Here is a 17,770-nt window from a genome sequence, read left to right as displayed (position 1 = left end):
GCAGATCTAGTGAAGATGATGTTGGTTGAACCTTGATTTGCAGAAAACTAGGACATTACCAAGAGACATTTCATGGTGATAATTGTGTTTCACAAAGGGTCAAGGCTAGAAAAACATCCAAAAGGATCTATGATTTCTTACCATTTCATTGTGAAATTAGTTTGTGTGATGACAACTCTAGGGAAATCAAACTTTCATTGAACATCGATAATAAACAATCACTAGTAGTTTGATAGATTCAGTGAAGCTCTGCCATACAATACCATTTTAAGTGATGCCATAGGAGAGGTATGAATGCACTTACCTACTCTTGTCATTAAGGAAAATCAAACTTTTATCAAACACAAATCTATAGTTGGTCACTATTAGTTAATAGTAATTTGACAAGTTCGATGAAGCTCAATTGTACCATAGTATTTGAAGTGATGCCATATTTTGCTAGGGGGGGAGGCATAAATGTGCTCACCTAATCTAGTCCCCCAAATAGTAGACAAAAGGTTCCCCTAACTATTAGTTGCTAGTAATTTGATAGATGTAGTGAGGCTCTATTGTATCATGATGCTATGTTGTATTCAATGATCCCATTCTAGATAATTGCTACTGATACAGTGGAAGCTTGAAACATGTAAAAATGATGTATGATGTCCCAACAATTCCTAGAATAGCTTAGGACACCTGTGATGACCCCTAGCCCCTGTCGGATAGATAGATGCCACCTTGGTTGTCATGTGCAAAATTAAAAGAATGCTCAAAACCATTTAAAAAAATGATAATAAGTTTTTCAATGTATCTCTATTCTTCTAAATTATGAAATGCATATTGCTCTCTTTTCCTTACAAAAAATTTCATTTTTACTTCTTTCAGTACTTATTTGTAACTATTAATGAGATCACCTATTCAAAGTTACTTCTTTTGTTAGGCAGTTGCGAGAAACAAAATTAGGGTGGACATCAGGTTGGTTGTCTGAATTAGTAGACATTTTTACCATTGGAGCTCAACATATTTTAGTTTGTAGAATATTTATGGTAAAGAAAGAAAAAGATTGCAGACATCAAGATCACTATTTGACCTCATGCTTAGTACATATAAAGAATTAACGTCAAAGAGAGCATAATTTACCATGAAGGAATGTCTTAATTTAAATCTTGATGTCATGTACAACTATAATTTTTTGAACCATTACTTATTATGTAATGTTTGTAATATATGGTGGTCCTGTCACTACTATTCTAAAATGCTTGGATCATAAGTTTTATAGGTTCTATATCCATGAACCTGCCAATACTAGTTCATGCTGCATATTCTTGTTGATCACAGATCCTGATAAAACACCTTTATATGATATTAACTTTTTGATACTAGTTCATGTTGCATATTCTTGTTGTTCTCAAATCTTGATAAAACACCTCTATATGGCATCGACCTGTCAATACTAGTTCATACTACATATTCAATTGTTATTGTCTATTCTTCCATGATAATACCTATCAACACATCTACAATAAATATGATAATCTTACCTAGTTCTATTTTAATCTTGTGATCCTCTCATTCATCTATTCATCCAAGCTAGTCAAAGGAAGGGACTAGCTTAAGAATTCTAGTAAAATTTAGCTTATAGTATTAGCTATCTACATGATCTCGAGAAAGAGTGGCTAGAGTCTGAAACCTATCATAATATGTACTATCTAGTAAGAAGGATTTTTGAAATATAGTCCATAGATCATGAAGGCTTTTTAAGAGATACAATCTTAGGAGAATGGTAAATATGTATTTTGTAGTTGTATTCCATCTCCATGCTATATTGGGCATGCAACCTAGGAAAGCTCTCTGTGGGAGAGACTTGTATACATCATTGAAGAGGCAATATTTTATATTTGGAAGAGGGTTGGATATGTACATTCCACCTCTATATATTACTTGTTACTATCTAGATTTCTTGCAAATGCTTGATTTCACCTATTTCAAATTTCTATTATTTGCTGAAATATTTAGTGGGAAAAGATTTTATACCTTAAACAACATTAGAAGGGGATAACTTTTTTCCCTAATAGTTGCCATTATTTCCAATCTAAAAGAAATTCTAAATTAAGATTCTACATATTTTTTTTCAAGTAACTACAATTCTCTTCTACGTATTTTCATCAGCAAATCCTTCAACTAGAGCAATTTTGGGATTGTTTGGTGTCTTTTCAACATGTTTGAATATGCCTAATAGATAGGGGTATATTAAAATAGTGACTTATGTATCCTAATTTGAGAAGACCAATTCTTGTATTGGATTATCAGATTTCCTCTATCTAGTTCTACTTTTTTCTTTCATGATCAACTTTCCTTTGTCTAAGTCTAGTTTTGCCTTTCATATTCACCTTCTAGTCAACATGTTTGTTTAGGGATCTGTTAAGTTAATGTATGGTAATTTTCCTAGTTAATGTTGATTTTGATAATTTTTTCTAATAGCTATATTATGATATCTCTATCTTTCGATCTATTATTTATTTATTCTTTGGTTGGTCAAAATTATGCTGCTTTATGTTTATTGTATATTAGTAGCAGTTGCTCTAGTCATTATTTTTCTATCAATAACCTTTTTTGTGTACTCAATGCCTTGATACTTAATGAGATCTTGTCTAGCTTTCCCACTCAACCAAAGTTCAAGTTTAGTTATACAGATGGAACAATGGCCTGGAACACCAGTACTAGTAAGACCCAAATCAAGACCATTGCTATGCAGACATTAGTATAATAGTATTTAGTTACTGTACCAATTATTCTACATCTTATGCAAGTGGAGCAACTACTTTGAATTTGGCACCTTCGCTCAATGATACATAGCATAGATTCTTAAAGGTGTTCATTGATGGTAACTTTGACTTCTTCTTCCTTAGGCTCACACACTTCTCGCCAAACCTGCCACCTGCCAAAGGTAGGGACTAGTGTTGCACACAACCCTTGTTCTTTAAATGTCTAATTGAAGTTAGAATTATTAAAAAGAGATTTAAACAAGAAATTGAAGTTGATCTAGTAAATACATCTAGGTGTACTAAGTCCAAAAGAATACATTATTTAATGTATGACATTTGCAATAAGTGGGGACTCTTCTTTGAATTTTCAAGAAGGCAACTTGCAGTAATGAACTTTAAGAATATAAGATTTAAAATGCATTTGATCAAAAAATGTAAAATCAAGCCAAATAGAAACTATTATAAAACTTCCAAAATGTCTTTTCTATTTGAACTAATAGCTATGTATATTACCCAATCACAGATCTTTAGAATACGATGAAAAAATGCGCTAAAACGGAAAATAGAAAAAGTTGGTTATGACGTGCTCACTATCAAGTGTACACAAAAGAATAAATATGATAATCTAATTAATTTCCATTTATACTTAGTTTGTGACAGCAAACTAAGCTTTTGATCAAGTCACTGCAAAATTCATGAGTAACTCCCATCATATTTAATATTTACTATTTATAAATATTCTGACACGAATGATCTCAAAAGAAAATGAATGCAATCTGTACCTCATCATAATGACCTATGGCACAAAGAAAATTTTCTTCTCTTAGTTTTCTTGTCACTTTAGGAGTTAACTTAGGCCCTTCTCCCCTTTTGGTTTCATTCTTTTTACTCTGCAACACATATAATTTGATTAGAAATGTTGATAAATGTGAAATAAGAAAGAAATGTAAGTCCTTGTTGGAATGAACCTCACAAACTCTATGCTCAAACATTTGTCCATTCAGAAATCTTCATAAGTTATTTTAATGTTACAGACTTTATTTGCCTAAAGATTCAATTTTATTCACATAATCAAGAACATTAGATGTAAATAAATGTATTTAGAGTAGAACACACCTTTCTTTTATGGTCTTTCCTTCCTAAACCAAAATTTGTTGCCTCCAAAATTTTATCCATGCTAGCACTGAAGATTTTTGCATATATTTTTTTGTAAGATCATCTATATCATCAACAAAAATCAATTCAAGTTACTATTCTTGTTTGGTCAAAGACTCAAAACAATTCACAATAGAATTTTAGAAGCCAAAGTGTCTGTAGATAAATAGTCCTACTTAAAGAACTATGCATAATATTTTTATGTCCAAAAGTACATATTTTGAATTGAAACCTAGCTATTATGACACATCAAATTTATTTAAACCAAAATTAACTTGCATATAAAGAGATGGAGAAACAATTTTGTACATTGTTTCATTTGTGTATATATAATCTATTCTTGTTTGGTCGAAGACTCAAAACAATTCATAATAGAATTTTAGAAGCCAAAGTGTCTATAGATAAATAGTCCTACTTAAAGAACTATGTATAATATTTTTATGTCCAAAAGTACATCTTTTGAACTGAAACCTAGCTATTATGACACATCAAATTTATTTAAACCAAAATTAACTTGCATATAAAGAGATGGAGAAATAATTTTGTACATTGTTTCATTTGTGTATATATAATCTATTCTTCCTGGCCAAATGTCTCTTAATAGAGGAGAAGATGAAGATTCAGGAGACAAAAGTCTTGTGCTTCCATGAATTAAAACTGTCAAGAAAGAAAATCAAAGTTTGGATTCCCAAACAATTGATGTATTGTTAGATTTAGAGAGACAAGGAGCACGTGAATCTAGTCCTAATCAATATCTATACTTCAAAATTGCCATTTCGGAAACAAACTATCAGGACTCTCTTCAAAGGTAGAACATTTTGGTGTATTTCTCTAAAAATACCATGTAATCATCAAACTACTTTCCCCCCAACTTATCTTAATCACTTAACCATAGTTATCAAACCATTTTCACTACTTTCCCTATACAGAGTCCTCAAATATTCCCTTCATCATCAGCTCTGTAGAAAAATTGAGCAATTTCTCCAGTCCAAATCGGACCTATCAAAGAACAAATGCTTGCTAGCATCAAGATTGTCATACAAAGTATAACCCGATTATCCCACACATTTTTTTTGGGAAAAAAATTCATGGTATTGGAAGAATTTTTTCCTTTGTTAATCATACAATCTTGGCATTCTATGAATAATTTGATGCTTTCTAGTTCAATAGGGCAAGTGAAGGTACATCATCTATCAAAAATAGTCATTTCATCAAATAGTTGGTGTACCTTGTTTATGCTTCCTATGCTAAATGTCAAAAGCCCTTATTTTGGTGGAGGCAGGAGTATGCAACCAAATTGCATTTTGTACACTACAATCGTAACATTCACCAAGCCCACAAATAGTTGCGGTGATTATTTACCTATAGTCTCCCATCAAATTGTGAAACTACAAATGTTATAAATAGAATTACAACATTTTTATCTAAACCCTTTCCTCCCACCTATATTTGTATATTTCTACAATTGTGTGCAGTGCAGGTTTTAAATCAACACTCTTTAAGCCCTCACAACGATGCGAGGTTCCATGTCAGCATAGGTTCTATGGTGTGGGATGAAAATTGTGGCTGCCTATGCACAAAATATTCAAATGAATGCTGCTCTCTAACATTCTAGTAGTTTGAGGATAAAGGTAAGGAATTCACGCCTGCTAATGCTCTGAATTCATGGGTTAGTGAATTGTAGTATTGCCATTATAATCCAATACATGTACTCAAGGGAAAGAGTGTAGACATTATACTCAAGTGATTTGGTGAAACTCAAACAAGCTTATGTGTTCTCTTGTTAAGTATAACGATGGCTCTATTTTCATCATCCTCAATTACAATCCACCTAGGCAAAATCCCTACTGACTTCCATGCCTCTTGACTTTCACTAACTCTAATATTGCACTCCATTATTGACCTCCTACGCACAAAATCAATTTTAGTACTCTTAGCTTATGAATTGTCCTGCTAAAACTTTGTTGCTGAGATCCCCACTCTTAGGCCAGGGTTCCATGGGAGGGGCTTGGGCTCTATTTTAATGGAATGGGTGACCCCATGATAACTTTTGAAGGGGGGCTAAACGTTTATTTGGAATCTTTTCCAATAAAATAGAAGCCCTGATGTTTTAGCCATTTCAATTTAAATGGGTGAAAATGGGGTGGGGAAGGTTTTTTCCATTTGTCAACAAGCTCTTCAACTTCCATAAAAATGAAATAATCTCTTTATTTTTAAAAAATTATGAGACAACTAGATTCCTTTATTTGAGGAGCTAATTTTTTAAAAAGAGGATTCAATATAAAATTCATATGACTGCTTCCCTATAAATATTCCTAAAATATCTTAGCGGTACCCGCTCTATTTTTTAGGAAGTAGGTGCCCATGGGACCCCAGCTTTAATCCAAGAAGTTGCAAAACATAGTCCATGTAGGCCAACTTTGAGATACTGAAATTGGCTCGGTGCTCTACAGCTAAAGCATTTCACCTAGGGATAATTATTATTGTTAACAACTACACCCAACAACTTTTTCATTTTCAACTTTACAATTTCAAGTATTGGACCTTGGAAATCTGTCCTATTGGATCATGCAGATAAATAATATTTTATAAAACTATAATGGTAGACAAATATTCATCTTAGATATGATCTATTTAACATAATAATTAATTATATTTAGACACAAATATGTAGACATAATCATATCACATTATATAATTATATTAAGAATATAATGTTATAAATATTGTACATATCATGACTAATTCTATTATATCTATTAAATTAATGTCATTGTATATAGATTTGATTATATTAGTGAGATATTGCTACTATTTAATTAGATATGATAGTTTATCTTATTGATTACCTCAAACTAATTAACTGTAATAATTTTTAATGTAGTTTCATTTGAAAGTTAAGAAAAATTAATAAACACTATGTGAGTTTCTATGAGGTAAATGGATGAAACACACACACTTGAACCAAACTTACAAGATTTCACCTCTAACAAATGATGTTTCAATATAATAAATTTTACAATATTAGACATTAGACTTTCCCTTGGGTCATCCACGTAGCTCATCATGCACTCCAATGCCTCCTTTGCAACTATATCCTCTACAATATTGTTCCATGACATGTAGCCCCAAATTCCACAAGATTTGACCACAAACTTTTTTGTACTCACTTTTTTTTAAAAATTGCTCAAAAAACTTCTCACCACTCGGAACATAATTGTGTTTACTAACTTTAAATGATTTTGGTGACAATGTGACATTTACTTATAAGAATGTCACTTTTGAAATGACATCCATTTGTTCAATCTTGTAGTGCCTCTAGTGTATGCAGTCTATACCTTGTCTATTTTGATTCAAGAGATACTTGATACTCTTATTGATATTTGTACCTTGAGATGACCTGAGGGTCGAATGTTATACTTTGATTTCCGTACCATAGATGCTTTTTTGCTATGCTGTTAAGTTTATCATAATTTCATGTTGATGCTATTTTGAGATGACAATAGATCTATGATATCTGATTATTTGGTTATATGATGTATTGGACACATCTATGGTTTTTGTGATGTGATGGATCTTATGCTTTGGTTATTTACTTCATTCTTGTCTTTTATGCTTAATGCGAATGTGAGTGGTGTAAATGGATTAATGAGTTATTTAATGCTTTAATTGCTTTGACTATTATGTTATATGCAATTGCACTTGATTGTGTGTTTTAGTGTGTAGGAATTACATCCCTGGCAATGGCCTGTGGAGTTAGTAATCCAGCTATTCATATTTTGCCAATGTCACTCTTGTATGGTCGACGTATCCTTATTTAGTTGTTTTAAATTAAAAACTTTCGATGATTAGTAAATATAAATTGATCTGCATTATGTGATTAGACCAGTAAGCATGTCTGTGTATTTAGAAGTTTGCATTTTTTGCAAAAGTGTTAAGTGAATTTTTTGTGATTTTGGGATTTTAGGTTTTAAATCTTTTTGAATTTAATTTGTGGTAGCTTTTCCTTAGGTGAATTTCCATTATGGATAATAACCTATTTTCATTTGGGTCGATTCAAATTTTAACTACTCTAGTTAGCTATTTTCCATAATCAACTATTCACTCAAAATGAATAAGTATTGGAAAAGTAAATTCATTATTCACTTCTCACATTTTGGAAATTGAATTTGGAGAGCAAATTTGGAAATCCTCTTTTGAAGGATTATTGATTTGTTTGTTGTGAGAGCTATGAGCATGGGATCTGTGTGAGGTTGGTCTCATTGGATTCAGCTTGAGGAGTTCTTGCTTTGCCATCAGTTTTAGCAGTTTTGGCAAATTGTTTATTTTATTCTGTGGGTTTCAGTTTCGGCCCCTTTTGCTGTCAAGTAGGGCCTTCCCGTTTTAATGTTTTTGCTCTATTTCTTGTAGCAATATGTTAGGAGGTTGAGAACTAGTGTTCCCCTCCATTTCTATTTGCTAGTTCAGCTTGGTTGGTCGAGTATGAACATTTTCCCTATTTTTGAAATGAGGGTTTGGGTTTTTGGGCCATTATGCTGGCCGTTTTTGCATACGGTGTTTGATTCCTTTTATTTTTGGATTTTTGAGGTTTTTGAACCCAAAGGCCAAATGGGTTTTAATTTTGGAATTTTTCCAAAATTTGGGATTTTTACCTCGTTTTGTGTGCCACCTTATTTTCTCAAGTTTTCTCGGCACATTGTGGTTCATGGATTTGGATGATCCATTTGGATACCAGTTGGAACACTTTTTCATCTGTTGTTGCATTGGGATGCATGCAACATCTGTCATCCCGATTATGTTTTGATTGATTGACTTCTGTTTGCATTCTCATCTTGTCCTTGTGTATGATCTCTATGATGGTGGTGCACCAAACACATGTACATCTGTTGGGTGACCTGCAAGGCCTGATGAGTTGTGATCATTGGGGTTGGGTTGGGAGTTTGCATGCCTATGGGCACTCATCATTGGATGAGCATGGGTAGGGTAAGGTAGCATATGGAGGGGGCTTCTATCTCGCAGCTTGGTGTCATGAGGCCATAGGGTTGGTAGAGGGAGCTTTATATAAGTGATAACTAAAATAAACATTGGGTGGTAATAACATTAAAGATAATAAAATGGTACTTTTGTGTATTAGCCTTCTATTGAGGGAGTTGAGCTACATAGTGTATTGGCCTTCTGTTGAGGGAGTTGAGCTACACAGATCTGAGCTTGGGCTTTCGATGCCAAGTGACTCTCCATGATGTCAGTCCCTACTTAATAGCCCATTGAGATGTCTGACCAGGACCTATAGTTTTGCATTGTCTATGTCTTGGGTTCAGTCATCATACTGCTTGGCGTGAGTGTTAGCCATGGATGTTTGTTATGCATGTTTTTGTGGCTGGATCATTATCTCCATCAGCATGATGGGTGTGGAACTATGGGTTCCATGTGGTTGGGAGGCATAGCTACCTTCAGCACTGTTAGGGATCAGTGTACAAAGATGATCTTGAGCCTAGTACGACCGCTGCTGGATGTTTTCACTTGGTACTTCGGTCTTTAGAGTATGCTTCCTTGTGATTTATGCTTTCATTGGGATGCTTGTTTATTGTGTGCAGATGATGTTAGTTTGATGCATTTCCTTATGATGATGATTAGCATATGTTAGATGATGTTATCTCACACTTTACTACTAGCATGTTAGATTTCCTTATGATTTTTGTAGCATGTTTAGTAGTGACATCCTATTATGACATCACCAATGATCCAATCAGTGCCTTGGGACATTATGCGCAGGGGATGGCTAGGACCCATGATGGTCTTATGATGCCATTGATGGCTAGGAGGAACTACGTACTTAGTACTTTGTGATGTTATTTCTATATATTGCGATGTTGATTTTTGTACACTGTGATGTTCCTTCTGTTCTTTCCCTTCAATGTATGATTTAGATGGCTAGATTTTGGCTTTTTGTCTTTTAGTTTTTTGAGTGTTTTCACCTCAAGATGTGGATCCAGTACTCCCCGATGTGGAGGTTTTTATCTAGGTTTTAGCTTGTTGTTAGTCCTTAGAGTTTTCTTGCTTTTTCCTTGGGTGACCATGTGTCAGCATGGTGCGATACAATATAGTGTCACACACCCATTTGAGAAATGTCGTACGATACTTTTAAGTATCACACACCCTTAGAAGAAATATTGTATGATACACTTCCAGTATCACATGCCCTTTGGAGAAGTATCGCCCAACCCTTGATTGTGTCACCCTGCTTCTGGAGAAAGATCGTGCGATATTGGTAAAGTATTGCACAATATTGATAAAGTGTCGCACGATTTTTATGAACCCTATGCGGGTGGGTAGCGGGCACTTTTTGGTCTGATTCAAACTTTTTAGAGATGGTTTGGGGTACCCTCTTAGGTGTTCTTCAATCCCTTGGAAGCGCAATTTGGAATTCAGTTGTGTCTTTTTTGTAGTTGTTCTTCGAGTTTTAAAATATATTGTTCAAGTATAAGTTGACGTATATTTAATTTTCTTGTTATACTCAAGATATATTTTAAATATGTGATGATTCATTTGAGATGGGTTTCAGACCTCTACAAGCTAAGATAAAGATTTTAGGAAATTTAAGGACTTCAAGTTTCTAGACTTAGCCTCTTTTCAGGAGTCAGCTTTTGTCTTTTAGCTCATGTGATCTCTTTTGCTTTCTCATTTATGTTTCAGTTAGTGGTGATGTTTGGAGATCCTTTGGGTGCCAGGATAGTCGTTAAGTCTTCCGTTGCAATTTGTGTGATCTGTGTTTGTTGTTGTCATGTGCACTTACACTTGTTTAAAAAAAATATTCTGGCTTGTTTTTCATCCTTGTTCTAAGGATCTCCAGGCAGGGCATTACAAATCTTCCCCAACCAACATTACCTTCACACACATTTTAATATGCACTGATTTTATTTGCAACTCCTCTCACTTGATTTGGTTGTGCAATTGACACCTTTAGCTTGTCTCTACAAGGAAAATAACATACCATTAGATATAGGCTCTTATTGCAAGTTAATCATTATACTAGTCAATAACGTTATGTGTCAATTTGTTTAATCCTCACCTTATTTTCTTCATGGTATTCACAAGTGTATAACTTTGACTATCTTTTATTAGGGGTTCTTTCAATGGTAAAAAAATGCCTACTTGTTTCTAAGAACGTTGAGACTCTGCATCTTTTGATAAGGAGGAGATTGTCAAGACCTTTGACTTGTCCTCTATCTATATTGATAAATAAAAAATAGAAAAAATTATGTCAAATTTAAATTTTTAAAAATATGTAACATTAAAAATAGAAATAACTTCTTATTTTTTACTTAAATATTTTTAACATTTTCTAAATAGAGGATAATTCAAAAAATAATTTTTTATTACACTCACTAAGAAAACAATGAAAAGACCATATAAAGTTTCTTTTAACATTTTCTACTCTTAAAACAAGCTTCACTAATAGAAAATACATGATGGTGAACGCAAACCCTTATTTTTCCCTATGAATCTCCATGAAAGTCAAGAAATTTGTATTACCCTTTAGAATTATAGATGTGGATTATATGAATTTGGAAAGTTATATTGCTTTGAAAAATCTTTATTAAACTCTTTAACTTTAAAATATATTTGATATAGACATCCTTATTGAATTGAAGAAAAAAATCAAGCAAATATACTTTAAAAATTATAAAATATATTTATTAAAATACATATCCTAAGACATATTAAGAGTTTGGGTTGTAAGAACTTTCTTCTCTTTTGTTTGTTTTTATTAATATTTTATATGGACAATTTTTTTGATTAAAATTCTTTTTCCATTAATAAAAGTTCCTCTTATATGTATTATTTTATTTTCTAATAAATTAAATGAAATGTAAGTGTTAGGATATTTTATGTTTCTAACTATCTCTAAATATCATCATGATGTGATCTACAAATAATACTTATGTTAAAAGTAATTTAAAAGAATAAATTATAAAACTAAATTTAAAAATAAATCTTATAATAATTATATTTTGAAACTTATCTCAAAATATCATTATGAATGATTAAAAAATCAAACTTCTTGTTTAATTTCTAAATATCTATTTAAATACTACCTTTCTCCCAAATAATCCAAATTGATTAGATGTATTTAACTCACATACTACACTTAAACATAGAATGTAAAAAGAAACTTATTGGGCTTTTATAGAATTAAATCTAAATGGCAATAGTTAAAAAAATGATATGATGGAAGTAAAATGGTGCATACATATAAAGGATGAAGAAATAGTAAAAATAATGAGTAAAAATATTATTCAAAATATAACATATAATAAAACACATGGAAAAAGATCGACTACTTGTGGTTTTAAAACAATTTGGACTTTTACAATCTAAAATTCAGCTCCTCCTCCCCGATTGGTAAACAACTTTGGCGTAAATCTAATTTAAATCATAAATACTTATTATTTTTATTATTAAAAAAATTTCATTTTAAATTTTAATATTTTAAAATATTTTCATTATTTTTTGGAAAAAAAGGACAAGCCCCTAAATATATTTATAAAATAAAATTGATTCAAGAGCTCAACCACGAAAGAATCAGTAAGAAAACCCAAAATCTTTGCTTAATACAAAAGATTAAAGCATCAATATATACAAAACTATCATATCGATGGAATAAAAGTTCCCTGTTTACAAGTTGGAGTTGATACTTCCTTTACGACCAAAATTGAGCAAAGATCGAGAAGTTATCAAAATTTCAAAAAAATTGATAAACTATAAGGAAATAAATCTCACTCCTCCATTACTGCATACTCAAACTTAGTACATGAGGCCAAAGCATCTGCATCACGAACATCGCATCCTTGGCCAGATTTGGGTAAGGGTTGAGGAGAAGATTCCCAACCAAACCCATGAATCACACCCCAAGTGGAAGAAGATGCAATAATATTTACCACATTTTGCCCAAAATCCAGAGATTCATGAGTAGAATGTAGTTGATTCGAACATAGAAGATCATTGGAGGAACAACCCCCCAACACACTTGAGACCAAGTGCTGACCCTACAAGCTAGAAGTATTCACATCTTGAGAGCCATCGAACCAATGCTAAGAGTCAGGGGTCGACCGAGATGGAAGCTAGAGATTGGGAAATGACAAGACAAATTTATTTGGAAGCTCCAACAAGTCCAAAATAGCATGCCCTATTTTCTTAGCACGCTCTTCTAGTTGGAAGCCCAATGCCTTCGCAATGACTTGCAAAGTGTTCTTCATAAACCAGGGACTCTATTTTTCAAAATATTTTTGAAGGGCCTTGTAAGTTTCCATGAAATCATGCTTCTACATGAGTTGGGACCACAAAAAAAACCACCCACCAAAGAATTACCTGTCTAGAAGTCATAATGTTTCATTATGAATTTTAGTTTATGATCTCCCCAAAATTTATAGTGAACAACCTAAGTAGCAAGGATCTCCAAAAGAGAGGTAGACTATAATAAGTACATTGAATTTGACAAGAAGATCAATACCATGTTGGATGTGAAGAGAAAATGCCCAGAGGAAGGGGAAAGAATATCGTCCCCAATTACATGTTTGATCACTTGTCGAATAGAAGGAGAATGAACACAAAACATGAAATCCATATCAGAATTAGTGACATGTAAAGGAAGAATATTTTTTTCCACATTTGGTTGAAGCCAAATCTGATAGTTTTTGGGTAGAATTATTCTATGGAACCGAGAGCAAGAATTGTATTTGACACAGACCTCCATGAGAGACAACAACTCTAAGCCACCAACAACGAAATGTGTTGAAACTAGAGGCTTGATAAGAATAAATAAGATAGGTGAAAAAGGGTAAAAAACAAAATCACGTGTGAATAAATTTCCATCAGAACCTAACCCACATGAAGGATATGAAGGCCAGATAGCCATGTGAAATGAAACATAATCAAATGATGAAATGACCTCAAGGCCAATGAAATAAACCATGCATCCATCCAAAGCACATGAAGTATGATTATGATGCCTATTTGGTAGAGATCTTTGTGGTTATAATTAAATGAATGCAATTATGGGATAAACAAAACCATCATGACATACAAGCCCAATTAAAGATAATTAATACTTGTATTTATCAATATCTGAATTGATCAATAATTGCAACTCCTCATATTGATCAATGAATGAGGTCAACTAAAAAGTGGAGAACATGAGGGCCATCACATCCTAGATTTGAAAGGTAATCTGCAACTTTGTTTCACTCCCGTAGAGTATGCAAAATGCATATATGTTGATACTAATCTAAAAAATTCCAAATTTGAAGGAGGATATACTTAAGTTTCTAGGAAGATATCTACCTTTTAATGTAGACATTAATGATTTCCTAAGAGTCACCTTCAATCTATAGATGTTGAAAATTACATTTCTTGGCGAGAACTAAACCAACATACAAGGCTTGAGATTCTGCTGAATTGTTAGAACCATCCAGTAAGGGGGCAATTGTAAATTCTAACAATTTCCCATTATATTCTTGAATACATGCCCCCAACCTTGATTTACCTAGGTTGCCTCTAGAAGCATCATCAAAGTTGATCTTCATATACCTAGAATTGGGAGGATGCTAGTGTACATCAAAACATTCTAGTTTAGGTTGTGATTTGTTGGTTAATCCCCATCTTATAGGAATAAAAAATGTTTTCCATTCATGAAGGATATTGGCATCCCAAGAAGTAATAATAGGATTGATCTTGAATTTGATAAGACTTACATTGATTACTTCCACAATTGACTTTTCAATACCTTCAAGCACCTTATCAATAGAAGACAAATCTTTTCTGAATATCCACTTATTTCTTTCCCACAAAATAGCCCATATTGTTTGATATATAAGAGGAGTAATTGATAGGGAAGGGGTGAATTAGTTACCACTAAAATAAATCCCAGATCCCTTAGGTGTCAGCACAAAAACAAACTCTAAAAATTGAATACTGCAGATGCTTGACAAACAAAGAAATGTTGTAACTTGATAAACACTATGATTGCTCGGTAAACATTAACATGAAAATATTTAGATATTATATTTTATTACCATTACTTTAACTTAGTTGCAAAAACATAAAATTAAATAGCATGAACATATTTGACTCTAGGATTTAACGAGGAAACCCTATTTGGGAAAACCACCAATTGCGACTAGTTACTATTTTCACTCTTCTAAAGTGAGCCCTATTAGGAGCCAACCCTATTAAAGGTTACAAAACACACTATTAGGGGTGATACTGTTAGAGGATTTAATCACTCTATTAGGAGTGGCCTTTTCAGAGGTCTTTAAGACAAATCAATAGAACTGACACCTTGCTAGAGGATTTACAAATAGTTGTTAAGCTAACTTTGTTAAGAGATTTAGATCATTTCTACAATGGTTAGAGAGTAACAATGAGATGACTTGATTTGAATGCAACTGAATTACTAATTATAGATATCTATTTTGGCTTGAACTTGATCCATCCTGATCAAATATATCTTTTTTGCTCCACAAGGATATAATGCTTATCCTTCTAATTCACTTCCTCTACTCATCATTAAATCTTCAATTCATTCATATACTCCCATATTTCACATCCTCAACTTGACCTTATATCATCCATATTGACAAGTCAACTAAAATAAAAATTAGAATAATTAATATTCATCATCTCAGTCAGATAGAACCAATAGATAAATCAATTAAACTTAATATGCCAAAATAAGAAAATCCTTCGTTAGCCAACCCTGCTTGGTAGACACTAACTCAAAAATGATTTTCTGTGTTAACCAACAGAAGATCGATTAACACTACATGTTCTCATAGATCCTTTGGTAACTAAGTGAGCTCAATTAACATTGGTTCCATCTAACTTTTCCTTCATTAACCAAGTGAGCTTGGTTAACACCCAACTTCTGCAAACTTTCCTTCGATGCCCAAGTGAACTTGGTAGATACTGTCTTCTAAATAGGAACACTTAGTAGAAACAAAAAAATGTCTTCATTGCCCGAGTGAGCTTGGCATGCACTGAATGCCAATGATATGACATTTGTGTAACATCAAAGACAACACACAATTAATCAGTTGTATCCAACACATATAACTAATGTTGAGGAACACTTCCATAAGCCTGTAAACAAGGCACAAGGATGGATGATCAGCCATGCCTAGAAAATATCCCAAATATTATTTTGAAGAGGGGTAAAGAAGCTTAATTTGTGAAGAACAAAGGTCTAGCAATGATAGGCAAAAGGACACCGTAAAAAAAGATGATCACCTATTTCAAATTCATCATTGCATAACACACATTTGAAAGTTGTAGCAATATTTAATCTTACTAGTCTATCACTTGTAAGAATCCTATGCTTAATAGAAAGCCATGCAAAACAACTACCTTTCGATAGTACTACATTGTTCTAGCAAAACAATTATGCTCTAGAAGGACTCTTTTGTAAAGCAATCCTTTGAATGAGTTTATATCCCTCTTTAATAGAATAGTTACCATCCTTGGCAAGGGCCCACAACTTATCTTCAAAATTTGATAGGAATGTATGTTTCTGTTCTAAGATGGTATAAAAATACTCTTAGTCCTGATTAGGAAGAGGAAGAAGATCTGGATCCTTCCAAAAGACTTTCCTTGAAAAGAGACAGATTGTAGAAATAAAGTGATGCACTTGAGTTCCCCATAGAGATTTTGAGATTAAAATAAGATCTTGTGTATCAGACAGTGTGATCAAAGGAGGTTGACCATTCTAGGAATCTCTCCAAAAGCTAACTTTGTCTCCACTATTCACTTCCCAAGTAACATACTTAAGAAAAATGTCTCTTGGAGAAACCATAAAATCCCAAAGCACAAACCCCTTTGGAGGATCAAACATTGAGAATATTCTTGATGGATAATTATTATCCAAATATTTTTGTTGCATAATTTGACATCAAGTAGTGTGAGACTTGGTATACATTTGCCAAACTAGTTTACTGCCAAATGCAACATTCCTTTTTGATAAATCATGAACTCACACACCCCAAGAATAGGAATATGTGTAATTTCTTGTAGAGGAATAAGAGGGATTTTCTTATCTTCTAGCATATTACCCATCAAAAGGAATCCCCTAATCAAAATTTGAATTTGTAAGATGACTAAGGGTGGAGCTTTAAGGATAGCAAGATAGTAATTCAAAATAGCTGCAAGTACTAATTTAATGAGAAGAATTATGCCTGATAGAGATAGCCATCTAAATTTCCATGCAATAACTCTTCTTTTAATTCTATCAAGGGTAGAAGTCTAATAACTTATCTTATTTGACCCCATGATGAAAGGTATTCCAAGGTAAAAAGTCCTCTAAAAATCCAAGAATCTGCACAATTCTGTCTAAAATAACTTTGTTAGTGTTGAAGTGATTTTATTTTTATTTTTGAGAATTAATTTTCTGCCCATAAATATTAGAGTATAATTACAAATGTGCTTGATCTTCCTAGCCTCTGAAACTTGAGAGTTACCAAATAGTAGCATATCATTAGCAAATAATGAGTGGGTAATGGATAGAGAAGTACCCTAAATATGCACATCCTTCCACTTTCCTAATAAGTTATGAAGCTTAATGGTCCCGTTGAAAGCTTCAACCATAATAATGAGTAAAACTGGAGATAATGGATCACCTTGTCTAACACCTTGTGCAGAAGAGAAGAAACCAAAAGCTTTCCCATTGATGATAACTAAAAATCAAGCTCTAGAAATACAAGATTTAACCTATTTACAAAAGTTTTTTGAAAAACCCATTTTCTAAAGAACTTGAAAAAGAAAAGTCCAACAAACTCTGTCATATGCCTTCATCATATCAAGTTTGATCACAAAATTCATGA

Source organism: Cupressus sempervirens, chromosome 11 (assembly GCF_028749045.1).
Source record: "Cupressus sempervirens isolate cs-2001-9-10 chromosome 11, ASM2874904v1, whole genome shotgun sequence".
NCBI lineage: Eukaryota > Viridiplantae > Streptophyta > Pinopsida > Cupressales > Cupressaceae > Cupressus > Cupressus sempervirens.
This window is presented reverse-complemented; position numbering follows the sequence as displayed.